The sequence below is a fragment of the Arvicola amphibius genome, chromosome 1 (genome assembly GCF_903992535.2).
Source record: "Arvicola amphibius chromosome 1, mArvAmp1.2, whole genome shotgun sequence".
Lineage (NCBI taxonomy): Eukaryota > Metazoa > Chordata > Mammalia > Rodentia > Cricetidae > Arvicola > Arvicola amphibius.
In genome coordinates this window covers 94,054,527-94,076,006 of record NC_052047.1, presented here as the reverse complement: position 1 = coordinate 94,076,006, position 21,480 = coordinate 94,054,527, and the positions used below count along the sequence as shown (strand labels likewise).

Genomic DNA, 21,480 nt, shown 5'->3' with positions numbered 1-21,480 from the left:
AAAAATCTTTTTAGAGGCTGGAGAGATGGCTCAGAGGTTAAGAGACCTGGGTTCAATTCCCAGCAACCATGGTGTCTCACAACTGTCTGTAGCTCCAAATCCAGGGGTTCTGACACTTTCATATCAATAGACATAAAATAAATAAGTAAAAAATATTCTGCTGGGCGGTGGTGGTGCACGCCTTTAATCCCAGCACTCAGGAGGCAGAGTTGAAGGCCAACCTGGTCTACAAGAGCTAGTTCCAAGGCAGGCTCTAAAACTACCATGAAACCCTGTCTTGAAAGGAAAAAAAATAAAAAAAAGAAATAAAAGAGAAAAAACTGTAAGTCTGCTTTCACAGGTCTTAATTCAGGAGCTGGGGGTGGGGCCCTAAGGAGAGGCCACTCCTGCCCCACCTGGGACTTCCCTGAGTGTCTGGCAACTGGTTCCTCTGAGAGACTGATTAGGAAACAGGAGATACCTCCCCGCCCCTCCCATGAGTGCACAGTTCCAGGAGGGTGTGTGTTGCTCCCCCCCACTCCTCCCTTCCAGGCTTGGTGTGGTGGGAGGACCCCTGACCTGAGGGACTCAGTTTCCCCAGGTTGCATCACCTGCTCTGAGGCTGGTCCCTGGAGGCAGGGGAGGGAGTGAGAGAGGAAGGGGTGAGGTCACCAGCTAGGAGATTGCAGGTGCCCACAGGAGCTGGTGCCAGGAGCTGAAGAAACCCGCTGGGCACAAAGAATGGAGTTTCCCAGATCTTCCGGTGTGGCCCTGAAGGGCACGACCGCCCTTCCTCAAGTCTGTCAGTTCACTGCGTCCACTTTGTGGACGAGGAGAGTGTGGGCTGCACAGAGGATGGGTTTGCAGAGTGTCACGCAGCAGATCAAGATCTTATAAAGAGATTTAATCACTCTTCTTGACTGTTGTGAATTCTGAGGAACTCACGGGGTGCCAGCCACGCAGCACCCGTCCCCAAGGCTATTGTCACAGTGACGCCAAGCTGTGTGCTGTTTACCCTGCCACGTTCTGCTCCTTCTTACCTAGCTTCTGTCACCTATGTCCTCAGTATGCTCAATATGTTCACTTTGTTTGTCTTTGTTTTCCGACACAGGGTTTCTCTGTGTCGCCCTGGCTGTTCTGGAACTCACTCTGTCGCCCGGGCTACAGAGTCTCAAGATAACAACTAGGCAAGTCCACTCTGTGCCCTGCTGAGTGACTTGTTTGCAGTGTCCCCTACCCTCTGTCTCACCTGCCAACTGCTAAAATTGGCAGTGTTGCCCCAGCCACCTGCAGACATAAAACTTATGGAGGAGACCAGACACAGGCAGGGCCAGGCCAGGCCAGGTGTGTGGGCAGTGGCCCAGGAAAGGTTCAAGCCAAACCCTCCCAGCAGCCTCCATCTTGACGCTCACTGTCACCAAGTGTGGACAGTGGCATGGAGGTTAGAACACAGGTGTGCGACGTGGCTGATGAGCTCTGAGGTCTCCAAGGCAGAGCTGCCACCAGCCTAGGACTGAAGCTGCAAATGAATTGATTTGGGCTCTGCACAGGATCCTGGAGCAGCCAAGTGGCAGCCAGGCCACCAGTAACCCCAGGCTGGCCAAGTTGCCCTGTCCTCTCTTAGAAGAGAAAACTGAGTGAATACCATGGGCCTGTAGGCTGAAGAACGAGCCAGCGGCCTCTGATGACAACCGAGGGTCAGGGACAGGAGGCAGCTTACCCCACAGGCATATGGTGCAAAGAGAGCCCGGCAAGTGCCACTTCTACTTGTTCAGGTAAGAACAGCCGACTACCCTCCCAACACCTTCCTTGGAGGCTGCAGAGTGGTCCCTTTGAACAGAAACTGCTCCTTGATCCTGGTAGCACACACGTGTAGCATGCAGACCACCATGTCTCAATCTGATGCTGTGGCAGACATCATTAATCAACAACCAAACTCTCCCCAGGAACCAATGAGTAGACACCACCAGTAGACTGTAGCACCTCTTTTCATCTGAGACTGATGCTCAGAATATTTATTGTTTCTTAATGAGACATGGTCTCAGGTATCCCAGGCTGCCCCTGAGTTCACTATATAGCGAAGGATAGCTTTGAACTCCTGATCCTCCAGGATAGGTGAGTATCACCATGCCCGGTTCCCACAGTGCTGGGGACAGAACCCAGGACCTCCTCTATCGTGGGCCAGCAGTCTACCCTCCGAGCCACCTCTCCCATCCTCAGAATCCTGACACAGCCGCGGATAGCTTTGTGTGTGTGTGTGTGGGGGGGGGGATGTTGCCCCTGCTTCTTCCAGAACTCTCTTTGTAAGCCACAAATGGAATCCACCTCTCTTCTAAACAACAAAATTAAAAAAGTAAAATTGAGAGAAAAAGCAAGACAACTTAGGGAGGGACTGAGCATGATCCTCCAGAGCTGGCACTGAGTCTTGAACTTACAGCAATCACTTGCGGCCTTGGAGGACCCAGTGCTGCCGCAGCTGTGGGGACCGGAAATGTGTGTGTGTTTTTACACCCGGGCACTCCCCGGCCTCTGCTGTTTTGGAATGGCCCGTCCCTTTATCCTCCCGAGAAAAGACGATTTAAAAATAATTTTCTTTTTAGCTCTTCCACTGTCACTTGACTATCAAGTCTGTATCCGAGGGCGATGAGGCTGACACATGCTGACTGGGGCGGAAATGGAGACAGTCTCAGTTATACTAGCAGGAGAGTGGAGAGCCCCGCTGGTCGGCAGCTGATCATGTCCAAGATAATTCAGCAATGGAGGGGGGTGTGACACCCTTACCTCCCCACTGTGGGGGATGTCAGCCCTCTGTTCCCACGTGTGTGTGTGCCACTCCCTACCTGACCATGGGAGTGTCACCTCCTCCCTCCCCACCAGTGTATGTGTGTGTCCTGTGTCACGCCCTGGCTCCCCACCTAGGGCCCCTCACCGGTGCCCTGTAGAGAAAATCCACCTTCTCCACCCCCAGGCTCTTGGCACATTCTGTTCCAGCAATCAATGGTTGTTAGTCCCTCATCGGGTCTTTGTGTCCCAAGGGTTGTCTAAGATTGTCCCTGTGGTGACCTGGTGACCCTGGTGAGCAGGGTCATAGTTAACCACAGGAGGACCGACCAGAGGACAATGAGGGGGAGCGGAAGCTGTGTGCCAGGGTCCCGGGTTGAGCCAAGACAAGGGCCCTGGTTCCGTCTCGCCAGAGAAATAACTATTTAAAATATGTGTATGTCTTTGCGAGGTCCCACCCCGCCAAGGCCATTCCGCAGAGAGAGCTAGGCACCAATCCTGGAAGTCCGCAAATTCGGCCTGGCCCGTGGGGGGCTCCCCCTAGTGGCTTCTTTTCAGGAGCCTTTGATGCCAGGGACCCCATTTCTAGACCCAGCCCCTGCCCTCCACCCGGCTTGTCTTAAGTCCATCCCGCGCACAGAAAATGGGTTTTCACTCCTGGCTGTTCTGTCTCACGCCAGGCTGGTGTTCGGCCTCTCTGTGCCTGTTCTGTTGCACAAAGCACCAACCACTGCCAGATCGGTGCGGGACAACCCTGGATTGCAGGCAGCTCCTTCAGGGCTAGTCTCCCGCAGTCGCCACCAGGGGGCGCCGGTGAACACACCAGCTGACGCGCCCCCCCCCCCATGTCCCCCCCAGGTCTCCACTACCCTGCAGCCCACCAGGCTCTGCCCGCCTGCTCCTGGCTCCCTCTGCTCTAGGCTCCCGCAGCACAGGGGCCTTTGCTCTGCCTTCCTTGTTACTGTCCCTGAAGCCTCTTTACAGCTGCATCCTGGCCCCTGGCTTTTTTCTAACATCACAGGGGCCTCAGTGGCGACAGCATTGCTAGTCTGGAACTGTTTGTGGTGGCATTCAGGAGGGAGATACAGGATGGGAAATTTGAGGTCAACCTGGGCTAGTGTGATTCTATCAAAAATCAAACAAAACCGAAACTTTCCCCAGAGTCTGGCTTCCCCTGAAGTCTGTTTCTTTAGCTGTAACAAAGGGAACAGGCCTCATTTTCTGGGCATCTCCCGCTCACGGACTGGCCTTCTTGACCCGGTCCCAAGCCTCCCATGAAGGCAGACACATCACATTGTGCACATTGTGCTTGCAGATATGGGCTGGAGTGTCTGTCCAGGGATGGGACTCAGGTCCTTTGCTCAGGCTAGATCCTGAGCTCCTCCCACAGCCCTCCTGAGGCTTTTAGAGACAAGGTCTCTCTCTCTCTCTCTCTCTCTCTCTCTCTCTCTCTCTCTCTCTCTCTCTCTCTGTATTTCAGGTTGCCCTTAAGTTCCCTCTACAGCCAAGGCTGACTTTGACCCCTGATTCCCCTGCCTCTGCCTCCCGGGTGACAGGCCGGTGCCACCAAGGTGCTGGGGACAAAGCCCAGGACACGCAGGGCGGGGCTTCAGTCACCGGATCCCCACTTGGCTTGAAGAATCCTGTCTGTGGACACTCGGTGCTTCCCTGGAATCTCAACAAAAACACACACACAGGAAATAATTACCAGTTTCTAGAAGTTGGCAAGATGAGGGTGGACGTCTGGGAGGGGGAGCCCCTCCAGCCCCACGAGCACAGGAGGGAAGGAATGTTCCCGAACGAGGGAACTATTCACCCAACAGTGAGTCATGCCGCCCCCCTCCCCATGTGCCAGGCTGGACAGAAGCCCAGAGACCACCAGACAGGAGACCAACCCCCTCTAGAGAAGACTGGTATCTTTTGGTCTGCCCAGGCATGGCAGCTGCTCAGCTCTCAGGGACCTGGAGGCCACAAAGCTCTCAAAGGCAAAGTTGGGTGTTGACCCATCTTGTTACATGAGCCACGCCCCCAGCCCCCATACTGGGGGATTCCAGGCGGGGCTCCACCCTGCCCACCCCCCCCAGCCCTTCACTGGGGGATTCCAGGCGGGGCTCCACTCTGAGGTGATTGACAGGGTGCCTCTCATCCTTCCTACGGCCCTAAGTCACCCACTAGGAGTCCCACACAGACAGGACATCAAGGTACACACAGCCAGAATAGGGAGACTCACGGAAAACCAATCAACGGGTCCTGATGACATCATTCCTATGAAATTCATGGTCACTTCAGCACAATATTGGGAACAATCTGTCAGGAACCGGTTGGGGAGGTGGGGGGTGGGGAGGTAGTGGTGAGGGTCGGCTCTGGGCAGCCATATTAGCAGCATGCTAAACTGAGCGCACAGTATGTGCGAGGGTCCTGGGGCCTGCGTGGGAGAAGCACGGGGGGAGGGGGAGAGAGGCGCTGTGGCTGGAGCCACACAGCATGGCGGCCAGGGCTGCATGGATAACCTGCTTTGAGCTGATGCATTGCGACCTGTTTGCTCCCTGTCAGCTGCAGGCTGATTGTCCTGTTTGTTACTTCCCCATCCATTGCACTGAACACAATGCGGCTGTGTGGGTGGATGAATGGCCGCCGGAAGCTTCCAGACACTCAGATCCGCACAGTTTACACGTTCCCCTTCGCTGCTCACCAGGACCCGGGGGCAGAAGCGGTTACTCAGCTCGGACAGACTGGATGAGGCCTGGCTCCCTCCCTGATGGACGGCCAGCCCTGCTAGCCCCCAGCTCCATAGTGTGTGTGCCTTCTGTGTGAAATCAAACACCTGCAAGAATATGCCAAGCTGGGCCCCTACTGTGTGCAGCAAACCACGCCGGACATCGCCACGGAGACCTACTGTGCACAGGCAACCATGCCAAGGGCCACTGAAGACTGTAAAGCTCCGGCACCTACTGTGTGCAGCCAGTCTCGCCAAGTGCTTGGCGTGTGGACTAGGCAGGCCAGTCAGGGTCACCCCTGTCAGGCAAGAGGACAAAGTCGGCTCCGCAAACCTGGCCTCGGTGCTGCCTGGGAAGCCCTGTTCTTAATTTAGGCGCCTTGTCAATTATTCATGGCTCTCTTCCCCATTTAGGACCCAGTCCTTCCGCCCCATCTCCAGGCTCTTGCTCATGGCTCCAGCTCTGGCCCAAATGAATGAATTCTGAGGAGAAAAAACAAAACCCAACTTGTAAAATAAAGTCGTTTTGATGCCTGGGTTTTGAGGCAGGGTCTCAATATGTAGCCTAGGTTGGACTCGTACTTGCAGCAATCCTCCTGCCACCGTCTGACAGACCAGCATCCGCACGCTTGTGATAACTCTTTAAGGTTTTCTTCAGTCTCTTGCTGTGTTTTTATTTTGGGGCATGTCTAGTAGCTCCGGGGACATGTGTGTGCTCATGCATGTGGAGACCAGAGGGTAACCATAAAAGTCGGGTTGCACCTTCCTCTGGAGGACCTCGGGGATCGAACTCGGGTACTCAAGCTTGGCAGCAAACACCTCTTTGTACTGAGCCGTTTTGAGAACCCCTTTCATCTCATGTCAGGGTCTCTAGGCTTTTCCCAAGCTGATCTCTAACTCACTGTTAGCCCAGGCGGTCCAGAAACTTGACTTTCTCCTGCCTCAGCCTCTTAAGCCAGCAAGCTCCGCTTTGATAGGAAAGCTTAAAAAAAAAAAAAAGGATATTTTGGCTAAAGGAAGCAGAGGGGGAGGTAGAGGCAGGAGGATCATAGGGTCGTCCACAGCCACATTGAGTTCGAAGCTAGCCTGGGCTACCCCACACCTTGAATTTAAAGGGAAGCGAGAGGAGGCAGGTCTGGCCCACGTGTCGCGCGCCCCACGTGCTCCCGCGGCCCTCTAAAGGCTCCCACAGCACGTGACCGAGTCGCGCCTCTCGCTGGGCCTTTCTCGGCGCGCATGCGCAGTTTCTCACACGGCCAGCCCCGCGGCCGCGGCGGCGGAAGGGTGACGTCACCGGCTGGGGGCGCGCGAGCCGCAGTGGGTTTTCGCCCCGCCCGCCAGGCAGCTCGGGCCGCGCGCGCACGCTGAGCCGCCGGAGCCCGGGCCGACCCGGTGCCGGGAGCAGCATGCGGATCCCGCAGGTACCGGGGTGCATGGGGCATTCAGGGATGCACGGGGGACACGGGGGCGGGACGGGCGGCGCCGGCTTTGTGCTCTCAGGCTTCTCGGCCTTTGTGCTACGAGGGGGTCTGGGCTGCAGCCCCGATCGGTTTCTGCAAGATGGAGAGGGGATGGGGGACCGGGAGGGATAGAGATGGAGAGAGACGGGGACCGAAAGAGATGGAGGACGAGCGAGATGAGGACCGGAGGGATGGAGGCCAGAAGGCATGAGGACCGTGAGGGATGGGGACGCGCGGGCGACTTGGCGGGTGCCCAGGGTCTCCGACTGCACCAGCCGGGCGGGGACGCGGTGCGCGGTGTCGCCGTCGGGAGCTGGGACCGGGCCCGGCACTTCAGCACACCTGGGGCTTCAGCCCCACCCTTTCGCGGCCCCGGTGCCCCCGCGATCTCCTCCAGGCTCGGGATTAGGGTTCCGCATCCTCCCGTCTTCGCGGTGCGGGGCCCCGTGGGTATTCCCGGAGAGGCAGCCTGCGGCCCCAGGGCCCCCCATACACCCCGGGAGCCCCCCGGCTGTCTGGGGGTGGTGACGTCACCGGGGGCGGGGCCTGGGGCGCAGGTGGAAAGGGGGTCCGATCGCGGGGACCCCGAGTTGCAGCGCGCGCTGGGTCGAGGCCAAGTTCCCCGCTCTTTGTGGAACCTCCTCGCCCCCAAATCCCGATACCATTACAAACTAGGATCCTTTTGATTGCCACACCCCCAAAACCCTGTTCCGTTACCCCCTCTCCCTGCACTTGGATCTGCCTCCAGATGCCCCCCGAAAGCCTGCAGCAGGTGTGAGAGCGCCCACCTTCCCGATCACCCCCACCTCATCCCTTCTTCCAGTGAACCCCCTAACGGTCACTTCCCTGGGGTGTCTCCCGGCCTGCCTGGGATTCCCTCACCCCAGCTTCATTTCTCCAGCCCGAGCCAGGAGTGCCCCCCTCAACAAAAAGCGTCCTTGATGCTCCGGGGGAGACCTCTGAGATGTCCCAATCCAGAACGGGCACTTGGGGACCCAAAGACTGTGCTTCAGAACGAGGGGGACCCCGAGGGTATTAGACCGGGGGATACAGCTCTGTACCCATCTTTCTCCACCGGGATTCTGGGTCCTGGCTTCTGTGTCCCCCTCCGGGGCGTGGAGAACCGGCTGTCTGCTTTGTCTGGGCTAGCCTGGGACCCTCCTCCTCGGGCTCCTTCCCTCATTAGAGGCCGGGAGTCGGTACTCCATTTGCATAGGCTCCCCTCCCCCTGCCCCGTCCTTTCTCCTTTCTTTGTGTCCCTCCCCCTGTCAATCTCCAGCTGCCTTCTGTCCCCGCTCCTGCCTTCTGCCAGCTGATTTCTTGGCGGTGGCAGGCGGGCAGCTGGGGCTGGGGGCGGCTTCTCGCCAGGCCAACCGAAGAGTCCCGAGCTCGGGACTGTGGGGGACACTCGGGTCCCTGACCATATCCACGCCAGGCCGGCTCCCCGCCTCCCTGCCCATCACTGCCGCCTCCTCCAGAGAGACCCACAAAGTCCCGTCCTGTGCCATCCGGAGCCCCAGGGAAGATGAGGGGGACACACCCTCACCATGACATCGCATTTCTTCTTGGGGACGGCTCCCCCACCCCCAGTGCCCCGGGGGAAGCAGCCACCGCCACCGAGACCGCCCGAACCTCCTCCTAATTGGGCTCAGGGCGGATAAACCGCGGCGGGAGCCCGGGCCGCCTGCGAGCGCCGCAGCCGCCGTCCCGCCGAGAGGTGACATCGGTGTCCCCAGGGCGGGCAACTGTGGCGGGTGCGGGTCCCCGAGGCGCCCGCAGCCGACAGCGATGCCCGCTGGGCGTGGCCGGGCAAGGCTGTCGGGGTCCCTGTGAGTTGAGGGGCTCTGTGGAAGAAAGGTACAGAGGGGACCACTCGCCCCACAGCCTCCCTTGGTCCCCCGGTCTGCACCGGAGTGCAGCGTGGCCTGTGACTCGCGCAGACTTGACCCGATTCAGGGCCTCCGGGGCTCTTTTCTCCACCACCCCAGGAAGACGGGGTGTCTCGGCGTCCCTCGTGGACTCAAAGGCAGCCGAGTCCCTCTTGGTGACTCGGTTTCCCCTGCTGTCTCGACTCTCAGTCTGCAGACCTGTGGCTTCAGTGTCCCACCTGCCCGGTGGCCCTGTCGCATGGCCTTGTCCTGGTGGCCCCGCCATCGTGTGATTCTGTCCTGGTGGCCCCTCAATGGTGGCCAGGAGGATGGGGGGGTTGTGAAGTGGTTATGGCAGCCTGGGCCCGCAGAATGCCCCGTGGCCTTACGCTCACCTGTTCCCTGAAATTGTATCTCAGCCGCCGCGTAAGGGGGAAGGAGAGGGCGTCGAGAAAGTTCGGGGTGCTGGCGAGCCCGAGGAGACGCCTAAGAATAAAGCCGGATATTTATAAACCCGCCCGGTTGGGGGCACATGGAAGCCGAGTCTGCCGCCCTGGACTTGGGGTCTGGTTGGGTCTGCAGACCGTTTCGTGGCTGTGGTTTCTTTTGGGGGGTTTCCCGAGCTCCTGTGGGGAGCCCTCAGCCTAGGGTCCCAAATGAGGGAGGATGTGCACCTAAGTCTGACTGTTTCCCCTTTGCTGTGCATCCCGGTGCTCGGGTCTAGCCCCCTCTAGTCCTGCGTTCCAGGCGCACCTGACATCCCAGAACCTTGGAAGTCCCGGGAAGAGGAGGCCGGCCGCCCTTCCTCTGTCCTCTGTGGCTGACGGTGGCCCAGCCCGTGCTGGGGCGTGTGTTAGGGAGGTCGGGCAGCCACACAGCTACTGTACCCATCGAGGGGTCCCTAAACAAAGGCCAGGCCGCAGGGATGAGAGCTGAATCTTTCCTGAAATCAGAGGGGGAGTTGCCTGCTGGGGGGAAGCGGGCGGCTGGCTGGGGAGGACGGGTTGGCAGTGCTGTCACCAGGGGCACTTTGACCGTAGGGATTAGAAACTGCTGTTTGCCAAGGCTGACCAGAGAGGGTGTCTGAGCCTGAGGCTGCACAGCGCTCCAGTGAAGTCGGGGTTGCCCCATCTTGATCTCTGGCTTTCCCCGCTCCCCCTTTTTTTCCTATATGAAAAAAAAAAAACCCGGATAATTAAATTCTTTTAAAGAACACAAATGGAGGAGTGTCTGGGTGGCCAGCCTGGGAAAAGGCCTGGGGCATCCCTCGAGGTCTCGCGGATCCTGGCGCACAGGCGGCTGTCAGGGCCTCGCATCCTCGGCTTCCCCTTACCTAATTTTGTTCCTCCCTTCTTTCGTCGTTGCCCCCCACCTCCGCCTGGCAGAGCTGCAGCGGGGCCCTGACCAGGGATTGACGCCATGTCCACCCTAGCTGAGAGCCAGCCCGGGCTCGCCTGTCCCCCTTGTGAGTCGGATGTCCCCCTCCTGTTGGCCCACGACCCCTCAGTTCGCCCGGTATTTGTACTGTGCAGCCCGGCTGGGTTTCTAGGCCTTTCTGTGTCCTGCTGAGCCCATGTCTGTCCCAGGCTCCCAGTAGGAAACCGCGACCCCGTGTCCTTGTGCGCTGTGGGCCGATATCGCCCCACGCCACACAGCCAGAGTGGTAGCCTTGGCACAGTTGCCGCACTCGCGAGTTAGAGAAAGGGTGGGGACCAGGTTCAAATCCCACCTCTGCTGCTCTGAGGCTGTGTGGCCTGGGGCAGGGGCTCCACCTCTCTGTGTTGTCTGTTGCTGCGGATGTATACAATGGGTGCTTAGCGGTGATTCCCGGCACCCTCCTGCCTCCTCCCTGGCCCCTTGAGCCGGATGACTCAGTGCTGCAAACTGGGGCATTCCTGCCGCTGGCTGCCTAACCAGGCCGCCCCACTTCTGTGGGGTTCTGGAGGGGTCCCGCAGGTGGGATGCTCGGGTTCAAGGTCATCCTTGACTGTTCAGAGGCACGGGGCTAGCCTGGGCTACGACTAGCACTTGCTACCAAGCCTGCAGGCCTGAGTTTGAGTCCCAACCCCAGGACCCATTCCCAGTTGTCCTCTATCCACCGAACACCCTTCGTGGCTTGTCACGTGGCTTGCACAAAAGAGAAAATAAACAATTTTTTTTAAAAATTGAAAGAGGAAACACTCGGTCGGTTTCCCAGAATTCTCCAGGGTTGAGCAGGGACGTTGGGTCTGAGGAAAGGCCTGTGTGGGCTCAGCTGGGCCAGCACTAGAGCAGGCTACCCACCGGTCAAAAAAAGGGAAACTGAGGCAGAAACCTCAAAAAGAGCAGCTTCTTACAGGCCTGCAACCACTGCAGCACTCAGGAGGTGGAGGCAGCAGAGTCCCGAGTTCAAGGTCATCCTGGGCCACGGGCTGCTCAGCTCCCACCTCACGGGCCTCACCCGTGCTCCCATCCCAGGTCTCAGCAAGCTCTTGTGAGGGTACCCATTTCCCAGCACCCCACACTCCTAGAGCCATGCAGTGCTTCAGTTTCACCAGCTGGCAATGGGTTGTGCCTACACACATCAGGGAACCGCTGGCTGCTGCGTGAGGTCACAGAGAGGGTCAGCGACCTTCTGGTGGTCACACAGCTCATGGGCGGAGGAGGCAGATTTGAACCCAGACCCCATCAGGAGCTTCGTGCTTGCTCTTGTTCCCTGGGGGCTGTGTGGTCTTGGGACTGTTGCTGAGCCTCTCTGGTCAGCAGCCGGGGTTCCCATGGCTCCCACGTGGCTTTGGCCCCGAGGGCGAGTTCAAGGGGATAGCTGTGTGTCCTTTTAGGAGAGCTTAGTGTAGCTTGACCCTGTGACCCCATAACCCGGCGCTGTGGGGGCGGAATGGCCCACCCCCAGCCAATCAGTGAGCTCCGGGTTCAGGTGGGGAGTCACCTGACAGCCAGAGGTCCCAGGTTCAAGTGCCAGGCCCTCCTCTTAGGCCTCAGTTTCTCCTGAGGCATCAGGCAGCAGTGGGGGTGCTCTCCCCCTCCAGTCCTCCGTGCGTCCTCCCCTCCCGTCAGCTCCCCACTGTAGCCTGGGGGAGGGGCCTTCTTCCCTAACTCAATTAATGAGCCTGTTAAAAACTATTTATTTTCGCTGACATTTGTTTACGGAGTAGAAAGAGATAAACTGTCGGTGGCTCCGAAGGAGCCGGAGGCTGCGGGTGGCTGGCTCTGGGGCCCCGGCTCGGTGACCCCGCAGGGCCTGGCATGGCCTCGGGTGTCCCCTGCAGCGTCTGCATTCTCTGGAAAAGTGCGGGAAGGGGGGCGGGTGGATGGCAGGTGCTCGTGCAGCTGCTTTTGAGCCACGAGGCCTTGTGGGCCTTGCGGGTAGGAAGGATCACCCCGAAAAGCCGGGATTCTCAGGGGCTAAGTCAAGTGCTCTCTGGGAACAGCTCTCTTGCAATGAGTGATGGTGAACTAAGCCTGGCGGTACTGGCGCTCTCCCAGGCTTCCTGTTGGGTGCTTAGAGCACAGTCCCCACCTGAATCAATCCAGTCAGGGTCAGGCTAACCTACCTTGGCACTGGAGCTTTTGGGGATCCCTCCCTCTTCCCTGGCACCCACCACCCTGCATCAGGCCTCTGGGCCTTCCAGTCGCTTGCTGCCTGGCACTTGTGAGGGAAAAAGCAACTTCCAGTGTCCCCAGGCCCTGTGAAGGCCCTCCCCCTTCCCGGCTCCCACTCCTTACCCCTCCTTCTTCTGCCCACCACCCTCCACTTTCCCCCAGATCAAAGGTTATGTCCTCCCTAAAGCCAGGGCCCTGCCAGCCCTCCCTTCCCTCCCTTCCCACCTCTCCTCTCCCTCCCTTCCCTCCCTCTCTTCCTCCCTCCTTTCTTTCCTTCCCTTCCTCCTTCCTTCCTTTCTTTCCTCCCTTTCCTCCTCCCTTCCCTTCTTTCCCTCCTCACCTCCCTTTCTTCCTCTCCTCCCTCCTTCCCTTTGCTCCTTTTCTCCCTTCTTTTCTTCCTCCCCTCCCTCCTCCAGCACTGGCTCCACCGGCCCTGGGGCCTTTGCACATCCTCTGCCCCAGGACACATAGGCCCCCCAGCCTGCACACAGTAGGAACCCTCCGCACAGGGCTGCCCTGTGGGGCAGGGACAGCATTTGTGACTCTGTCCTGTTCCCTCTTTGGCCCTGGCAGTCCCGGCCTCTCCTTCCGCCCCTGCTTCTCACCTCTGTCTCCAGAAATAGCCGCATCCCAAGTTCCGGCGCTGCCCACGGATGTGACGCGCTGTCCTGTGGCTGCAGAAATAGATGCGGTGGGGATCCCGCCCCCCAGGTCTGAGGAAGCTGGGCACCCACGGGACCACGTGTGGCCGAGGACTTGGCCACCGACGGGGTCCAGCTGGCAAGGGCGGGAGGATCAGTGCTGTGGAGACCTCTCTGTGCTGGGAAGTTAGCGGTGGTTGGCTCTAAGGCCGGGGTTCCCTTCTGCCTGCCTGGGTTCGGGCAGGGCCACCAACACGACGCCCCCTTCCGGCCTCCGCAGGCACTGCATGCACGTGCATAGACACAGAAAAAATAAAATTAATCTTCCATAAAAACATCTTCAGGGTTGTGAGTTTGGGGCTGGGTTGCCTGCTTAGCACGGCCTGTGTAAACACGTCCTCTCACGGGCGCAGAATGTCTCCCCGGGTCGGTGACGTCCAGAAACCTCCAGACAAGGCAGAGAAGAACCGCACAGGGCCTGGGGGAGCTGACTGCCGCGGTGAGGGTGGGAGAGGGGAAGGGGGTCAGCTGGAAGGCCGCAGGAACCTGTCAAGTCTCCTCTAGAGGCAGAGAAGGCTGGATTGTTCTGGAATGACGGTCCCGTTGCCCAGAGAGGCCAAGCCACTGTCTGAGACCGCACAGCAAGGACGCAAAGCCCGCGTTGAGCAAAGTTCTCTAAGTGGCACCAGTGGGGTTCATGGAGGGAGGCGGGAGCCAGGGAGGGCTCTGGGCCGAGGGGAGGGTGGACTGTGGTGCGAGGGTCACCAGGCAATGGCGAGTGAAAGTACTTAGTCCAGCACTCAGTATGTACTCAGAACAGCACCTGGGACAGACAGACTGGGTGGAAAGCTCTGGGCTGCAAGGTGCTAACCAAAGACGGCTCAGCACGCAGACATCTCCCCACCCCCCCCCACCCCCCCCCCCCCCCCCCCGCCGCCTGCCTCCCGGTCCGCAGCGCCAGGCCGGTGCCAGCTGGCCCCGATGGCAGGCCCCTCGGCAGGCGGCCCCCTGCCTCCGCTCGGGGGTTCCTTCTGCCCCCCACTCCTCCGTCTGTGTCCCCGCAGCCGAGGACGGAGGGGGAGGGGAGGAAATTACACACGGACAAGTAGGAATTGGTTTAGGATGCGGGCCAAGAGCCACTTGCGCTTGGCCGGGCATTGTGGGTAATTCATCGCTCAGCACGGTAGAGGCCGGAGAGACGGGCAGGCCTGGGGCTTTTGTTTGAGATTCTGCTGAATATATGGTTTCACTACCGGCCCAGGGCCCCCAACCCCATCCTCAGCCCTCAGGACTCCCCAACCCCCGTCATCGGAACCCAGGGACCACCCCCGTTCTCGGAACCCAGAGCCTCCCAACCCCGATCCTCAGCCCCTCCAGGATCCTCCAACCCCTGTCCTCGGACCCAGGCCCCCCAACCCCCATCCAGCCTCCAGAGGCCCCCATACCCTTGGACCTCAGAGGATCAAGGGACCCCCCATCCTCAGCCACCCAGGACCCGCCAACCCCTTGTCCTTGGAATCCAGAGTCCCCCCAACCCCTTTCCTTGGGACCCAGGCCCCCCAACCCCCATCCTCAGTCCCCTAGGACCCCTCAACCCTGTCCTCGGACCCAGGCTCCAACCCCCATCCTCAGCACCCCAGGATCCCTCAACTCTGTTCTTGGAACCCAGCAGCCTCTCCAGCCCCCAGAGTCCAACACTCCCTTGGACCTCAGAGGATCAAGGGACCCCCCAATCCTCAGCCACCCAGGACCCGCCAACCCCCGTCCTCGGAACCCAGAGCCCCCCCCAACCCTGTCCTCAGCTCTCAAGGCCCCCCAATCCCCGTCCTCAGGACCCAGGGCCCCCAACCCCGATCCTCAGCCCCCCAGACCTACATACCATCCTTGGACCCCAGGGACCCCACCCCCATCTTCATTCCCCAGGGTGCTCCAGAGAAACTGGACTCTGCATCCAATGTCTCCTACCCCAAGGGCCTGTGTGGGGTCCTTGGGTCCCCGGCTGTACTCACCCTCAGTTTTTCCACACCTTGGTGGTTTGGGTTCTTTGTCAGTTTTATGTAGTAGTTTTGTTGTTGTTGTTATTTGGTTTTTTAAGACCCGGTTTCTCCGTGTAGCCCAGGCTGGCCCAGAACTCACAGAGCTCTGCCTGCCTCAGCCTCCCATACTGGGATTGGAGGTGTGGCCACCATGCCTGGCAATCATTTTCTGTAATTTTTTAATAGCATAGTGTAGCCGCTGTAGCACGAATTCTAATTGTTATTCATAATAAAAACCCGGAGTCAGATACTAGGGGGTGAAAGCTGAGAGATCAGAGAAACAGAGCAGCCAGCCGCGAGAGAATGCTTACCTCTACCAATGCTCAGACCAAAGGGGCGACCCTGTCTGTATGAAACCTCAGACTGGATCCTCAGACTGCACTGAGCTCCTGTCTCCTCCTGCCTTATATTCCTCTCTCCACCCAGCCATATCACTCCTGTCTCCACCTCCCCAGTGCTGGAATTAAAGGTGTGAGCCACCACTGGCTGCCGGTTTCTCTTTTAGACTGGTGTAAACTCTGAGATCCATCTGCCTCTGTCTCCTGAGTGCTGAGAGTAAAGGTGTGTGCCACCACTGCCTGACATGGCTAACTAGTGGCTTAGTTCTGCACTCTGATCTTCAGGCAAGCTTTGTTAGGTTACAAAGTGTCACTACAGTCACCGCATGTCTCCCCACCCCCTCGTATCTTGAGGTGTGGTCTCATTGGGGTCACCATGCCTGGCTTCTTTAGTGGGTGCTTGTCCAGCAGACACTCCACTGGCTGCGCTGCTTCCCTGCAGCACTCGTTTTCCCTGGAACTTGGACTTGAGGGTTCTGATCACTTGACTCCCAAGGCACTGGGGGTCACTGTGAAGGGGATGAGTTGCTTTCCTGGGGATGGATGTGTCTGATTTTAGGGTTTGACTTTTCTTTCTTGGCCTCGCCCTGTAGTCCAGGCTGGCCTCCAACTCCGTGCAAGCCTCCTGCCTCAGCCTCCCGAGTGCTGGGCTGAAAGGCATCTGCCACTGTGGATATCGGACCCTGACCCCTCTTGCTCATTTTCCCACCCTGACGGAGGCCTCTGCAACCATGATGCGCTTGTCCTTTGTGCCTTCCACGCTCAGCAGCCCCCCCCCCAGCCCCTGGTACGTCCCCCCGTGTGTGTGACCCTGCCCCGAGCCCCGGGTGCGTCCCCCAGCATGTGTGACCCTGCCCCAAGCCCCGGGTGCGTCCCCCAGTGTATGTCCCTGCCCTGAGCCCCGGGTGCATCCCCCATTGTGTGTGACCCTGCCCCAAGCCCCGGGTGCGTCCCCCAGTGTATGTCCCTGCCCTGAGCCCCGGGTGCATCCCCCATTGTGTGTGACCCTGCCCCAAGCCCCGGGTGCGTCCCCCAGTGTGTGTGACTCTCGCTTTTTAAAAATATTTATTTATTTATTATGTATACAATATTCTGTCTGTATACCTGCAGGCCAGAAGAGGGCACCAGACCCCATTACAGATGGTTGTGAGCCACCATGTGGTTGCTGGGAATTGAACTCAGGACCTTTGGAAGAGCAGGCAATGCTCTTAACCTCTGAGCCATCTCTCCAGCCCCCTCTCTCGCTTTTCTTGAAAGCGGTCATTGACCTTTAATCCCAGCACTCAGGAGGCAGAAGCAGGAGGATCTCTGTGTTGGAGGTCACCCTGAGCTACAGGGTCAGTTCCAGGACAGCCCGGGCTATGTGGTGAGACCTTGTATATAGAGAGAAAGGAAACAACCCTTCTAGCCTAACTGCAGCTGAGCTGATGCTCGCCTTGGCGGATCCCGTGTTGTTCTTAGGTCGCTGCAGACGGGCATCAGTAGGCTCGAGGGAGTGTGTCTTCGACGAGCAGGTTGTCCTCAGCTTAGAGCCTGTGGTACAGCAAGCACTCTACAAATGCTCCTCGTGATGGGGGGTGATTGTTGTTGACCCCGCCTAGCACTGCCCCTGGGCTTTGTCCCGCCCTCTTCTGATTGGCTGGCGTGTCTCAGAACGTCATCCTGTCCTGGTGTTCTCTGCCCTACCTCCCTTTGCACAGAGGACATTTCCTGCGATGTCTGTGACTCCTGTCTCAGTTTCCCCAATCTCCACAGACCTTGAAGGCTCAAAATTCAATCCCAGCCACCAAATAGCCACGGCTCCCCTGCCATGCACCGGTGGGAGAAACTGAGGCCAGAGAGTAGCAGAGGCTTGCTCAAGACTCCAGAGACACCGGGGTCTCTGCCTTTGTGGTTTGTGATTGTACAGTCAAGAACCCACTTGGGATGACGATTCGCATTAGCGACTCAGGGCCACCAGCCCAGCAAGCGGTTCCCTCTCTCTTCCTAGCTGGGCTGGGGGGTGCTCCGGGGTCCCTCCCCCGCCCCAGGCGCCGGTCACTGGGGACCCCAGCTAAAGCGTCGGGTACCTTCCAGCCCTGAGAGGTTGAGGTCTGTCACCCTGGTCTGTGCAGTTGACACCTTATGTGAACCTGTTTAAGGCGGAGCCACGTGACACTGGTCAGAAGATCCCCGAGTGAGGGGGCTGTCTGGGCGACCCCACGGGTTGGTCCCCTGGGGTCCTGAGAGTGGGTGTGACATGCGTGACGTGGTGCATGTACCTGCTCTGTCTTGGCTTGTACTTCTTGATGAATGGGGAGTTTTGTGACCCTGTGGCCAGAGTGAGGGCGGTGGGAGCTGCAGGGGCCTGGTGGAACCCGAATTGCACAGCTAGGTGGGACGGTCAACAGCCGTGGGCATTGAAAATCCTGAACCGCACGAAAGAAATAAAATCCCGGGATGTATGATGGAAGGTGGGGTGTTGAGGAGGCCCCGGGGCAGAGGACCAGCTGTGCAGAGATCCTGGCATGGCGGAGGAATGTAGAGGAGCAGAGAAGGAGGAGGAAGAAGCAGAAAAAGAGGAAGGAGGTAGGGAGGAGCAGAGAAGGAGGAGGGAGACAGGGAGGAGCAGAGGAGGAGGAGGAAGGCAGGGAGGAGGGAGGCAGGGAAGAGCAGAGGAGGAGGAAACAGGGAGGAGCAGAGAGGGAGGAGGGAGAAGCAGAGGAGGAAGGAGGTAGGGAGGAGGAGAAAGGCAGGGAGGAGCAGAGAGGGAGGAGGGAGAAGCAGAGGAGGAAGGAGGTAGGGAGGAGGAGAAAGGCAGGGAGGAGCAGAGAGGGAGGAGGGAGGCAGGGAGGAGCAGAGGGGGAGGAGGGAGGCAGGGAGGAGCAGAGTGGGAAGAGTGAGGCAGGGAGGAGCAGAAAGGGAGGAGGGAAGAGCAAAGAAGGAGGAGGAAGGCAGGGAGAAGCAGGGAGGAGGGAGGCAGAGAGGAAGGAAAAAGGGAGGAGCAGAGAGGGAGGAGGGAGGCAGGGAGGAGCAGAAAGGGAGGAGGGAAGAGCAAAGAAGGAGGAGGAAGGCAGGGAGAAGCAGGGAGGAGGGAGGCAGAGAGGAAGGAAAAAGGGAGGAGCAGAGAGGGAGGAGGGAGGCACGGAGGAACAGCGTCACTGCACCTAACCAAACCCGAAAGCCTTTTGGATTTATCCCAAAGGAAAGAAACCCGTGGCTCCCGTGGGTGGGCAGACCTGGCAGATAACAATTGCTGATGAGCAGCGATTGTGCCCGCAGGCTGTAAGCATGGGTGGGGTGGGTTCCCCAGCCTGTTGGCACATGCTCCTGCCCCAGGTCACACATTCTAGGAGGGAGCCCTACCAACCATGTGGTTCCTTGGAAACCGATGCCCCAGGTGTGTTGTTGGGTGTTGATGGGTCGGGTCCTGCCCAGCCACCAGGGGCGGTGTTGCCTGTGGACCCCATTCAGAAGCAGAGACGTCCCAGAACTCCATAGTGAGCCTGGCCGTATGTATACCTGGGGGACACACGCCAGCGTGTGGTCTCAGGAGGGTAAACCCCAATGTGGTTGAGATCTGTCATCTCAATACTTGTAAAAAACTGAGGATTGCAGGGGTATTGCTGCAAGTTCAGAACCTGGGGAACGTAGTTAATAGGACATAACCCAGCCCAGACAGGCCTGGACGGAGGAGTGCCGTTCCTCCTGTGGGATGTTTCAATGCCTCACTTGGTGACTTCACCCAGCCGAGGGGACCCAGTGTCACCCAACTCTACAGCCTCATCTGCCTGTGGTGGGGCTGCTTCAGGCCCAACCTCCACCCTGTCCCCAGCAGCCCCGCACATAGTAGGTCCTCAGTTTGTGTTCCCAGGAAAGATGGAATGAATAGTCACAGTCCAGCACACTGTTCCTACCCTGGCCCTGTGCATTCTGGGTAACTTTTATTTTCCCCTTTTCTGCGGACATCTGCGGATCTTTTTTTCCTGCACGGGACTGTTTCATAATTAGAAGAAAAGTTATTTTGAAAAAACAAAAATTACCCCCCCAACATCCCAGCTGCAGGAGCCACTGACGCGATCCGTCCCCGTGTCTGTTCCCCAAGGGTGGCTGCATCTTCGTGGCGATGGAGGACGTAGTGACCGCAGGTTCCAGAACCACTGGGGTTGGTGCTCAAGGACACCCCTTGAGTGCTCACCTTCAGGGGGCACTGGACTTTCCTAGCCTAATAACCAGTCCCCGGAAAACTCACCCGGAATCCACCTCCCCTGCCTGTGTCCTCCATCCTGGGCTCCTGACTCCAACCCCTAGTCTCATCCCTCCTGCCCACAGCTCTGTGGCTCCCACCTCCCTCAAGGTTAAAGCCCACGGAGCCCTGCTCGGAGCTTTCCCACTTCTGCCTTCTACTTCCCTGCCCTTTGCTCCAGCCACGAGGAAAGATCAGTTCTGCCCCAGGGCCTTCGCACAGCTGCCGTGTTGGAATGTTCTTTCGCTGCCTCCTTTCCACATCGATCCCATTCCCTCGTAGCCCCTCGTTTATCCACATTGTCCCCCCATTTCCTGTCACCTCCTGGTCTCTACTGTGATTGGCTTTCTACAGTAGACTAGCAGAAACTGTTTTACAGAAAACAGGCCGGGCTGGAGTGGAGCCAGGTGGCTCTTTGCTGAGAGCTTCCTGGGTGACCTGCTGTGTGCTGATGGGGGGGGGGGTTATGGCAGATCCCAGCTGCTCATCTGAGGACACTTCTGATATAGAGGTGGGTCCTGTGACCAGCTGTTGATACATGTGCCGTCAGCGCTGTGTCAGGGTGCTTGGAGCTCTACAGATTGTATTGCCCAGTGCAGAAGGACACCTGGCCCAGATTTCCCTGACTCCCATGGCGGTGGCTGTGTCCCAGCCCAGTGCGGTTACCATGGTGAAAAGGGGCAGGATATCAGTTCCATATGCTTGAAAAGAAAAAAAAAAAAAAAGACCCAGGCAGACTGGAAGCAAGCTAGCCCTTGGCTACTGTCCCCTGAAAGCTAGGCAGCCCAGAGGCTCCTCCCTATCTGCACTGCACAGCCCAAGGGGCTTGGGCAGGTAGACATCCTAGAGCTTGCTGCGGGTTGCCTGGGCCTTTGCATGCCTGAGCCCGGCCAGACAGGCATTTTGTTGATTTTGGGAACAGGCCAGCCTCACACTTGCTATATGACCAAAGGGACAGGCATCTGGCCCGGGGTTGTCGTTTATAAGTCACCAACTGGGTATCAGGGGACTCCAGCCTTGCTGTGTCCCTGATTATTGTAGGGCCTTTCAGTACGTGGTGAGTCGTCCTGTTGTGTGTGGGTCGCCTGGCCTGCTCTTTGGGACATGGGGGAGGGGTGAGAGCACTGAGTCCCCTGCGCGGACCCCAAGCCTCCACCAAGTCTGTGTGCGGAGGGTGTGGGAAGCAGCATCTGTTTCCAATCTGGCGTGCAGTTGGGCGGGAGCTTCGGCCCCCAGGTCCGCGCTTTACAGCCCCTAAAACCCCAGGGGAACCTAGGGTGAGGGGACCAGAGGCCTGAGCTGGTTTGGGGCTCCTGGACCATCCCCGGCCCTGCTTGCATCTGTTGCTATGGCGATGGCGCCGCTGTAAACCGGGTCTGGGGTATCAGTTATGGCCATCCCCCCCACACTGAGGCTCGGGGGGTCACTTCGCCTCACTTCCGGCCGGTCCCGTTCCCCCCCCCCCTCCCGCCTTCAGAAGACGGGCGTGTCCTACCGCGGAGCCTGGCCTCCGGGACCACGCCTCTAGCCCGGCTTTGTGCCAGAAAGCCACGCCCACCAAAAGTCCCGCCCCTTGGAGCCCTACATTCCACGCCTCCGGTTTGAAGAAGTCACGGCCCCAGCCAGCCAGTCTCAACTCCATCGGCGTCTCCGCCCCTGGGAGGTCTTGGGGATCTCCTCAGCCCCGCCCTCCTGCTTTCGCCCTTCGCCTGTCACCGTGAAGCTCCGCCCTCTCCTGAGTCTGCCCTCAGTCTGCCACTGCGAGGCCCCGCCCCCTAGCCCGGTTTTCTAGGAAGCCCCGCCTCCTGCCCCTTCGTCGGAGCCTCAGGGCCCCGC

General features: G+C 58.9%; 1 protein-coding gene across 2 annotated transcripts in view; it reads left to right on the top strand.

The window, feature by feature from the left end:
- Nucleotides 1-6,822: 6,822 nt before the first annotated feature.
- The window catches only part of Ptprs (protein tyrosine phosphatase receptor type S), a 59,793-nt gene continuing 45,135 nt past the window's right edge, over nucleotides 6,823-21,480 (top strand). For both annotated transcript variants that reach the window (XM_038321853.1, XM_038321828.1), the window contains exon 1: nucleotides 6,823-6,897. The gene's annotated coding sequence lies outside the window, so the exon portion shown is untranslated. The remainder of the gene's footprint in view (nucleotides 6,898-21,480) is intronic.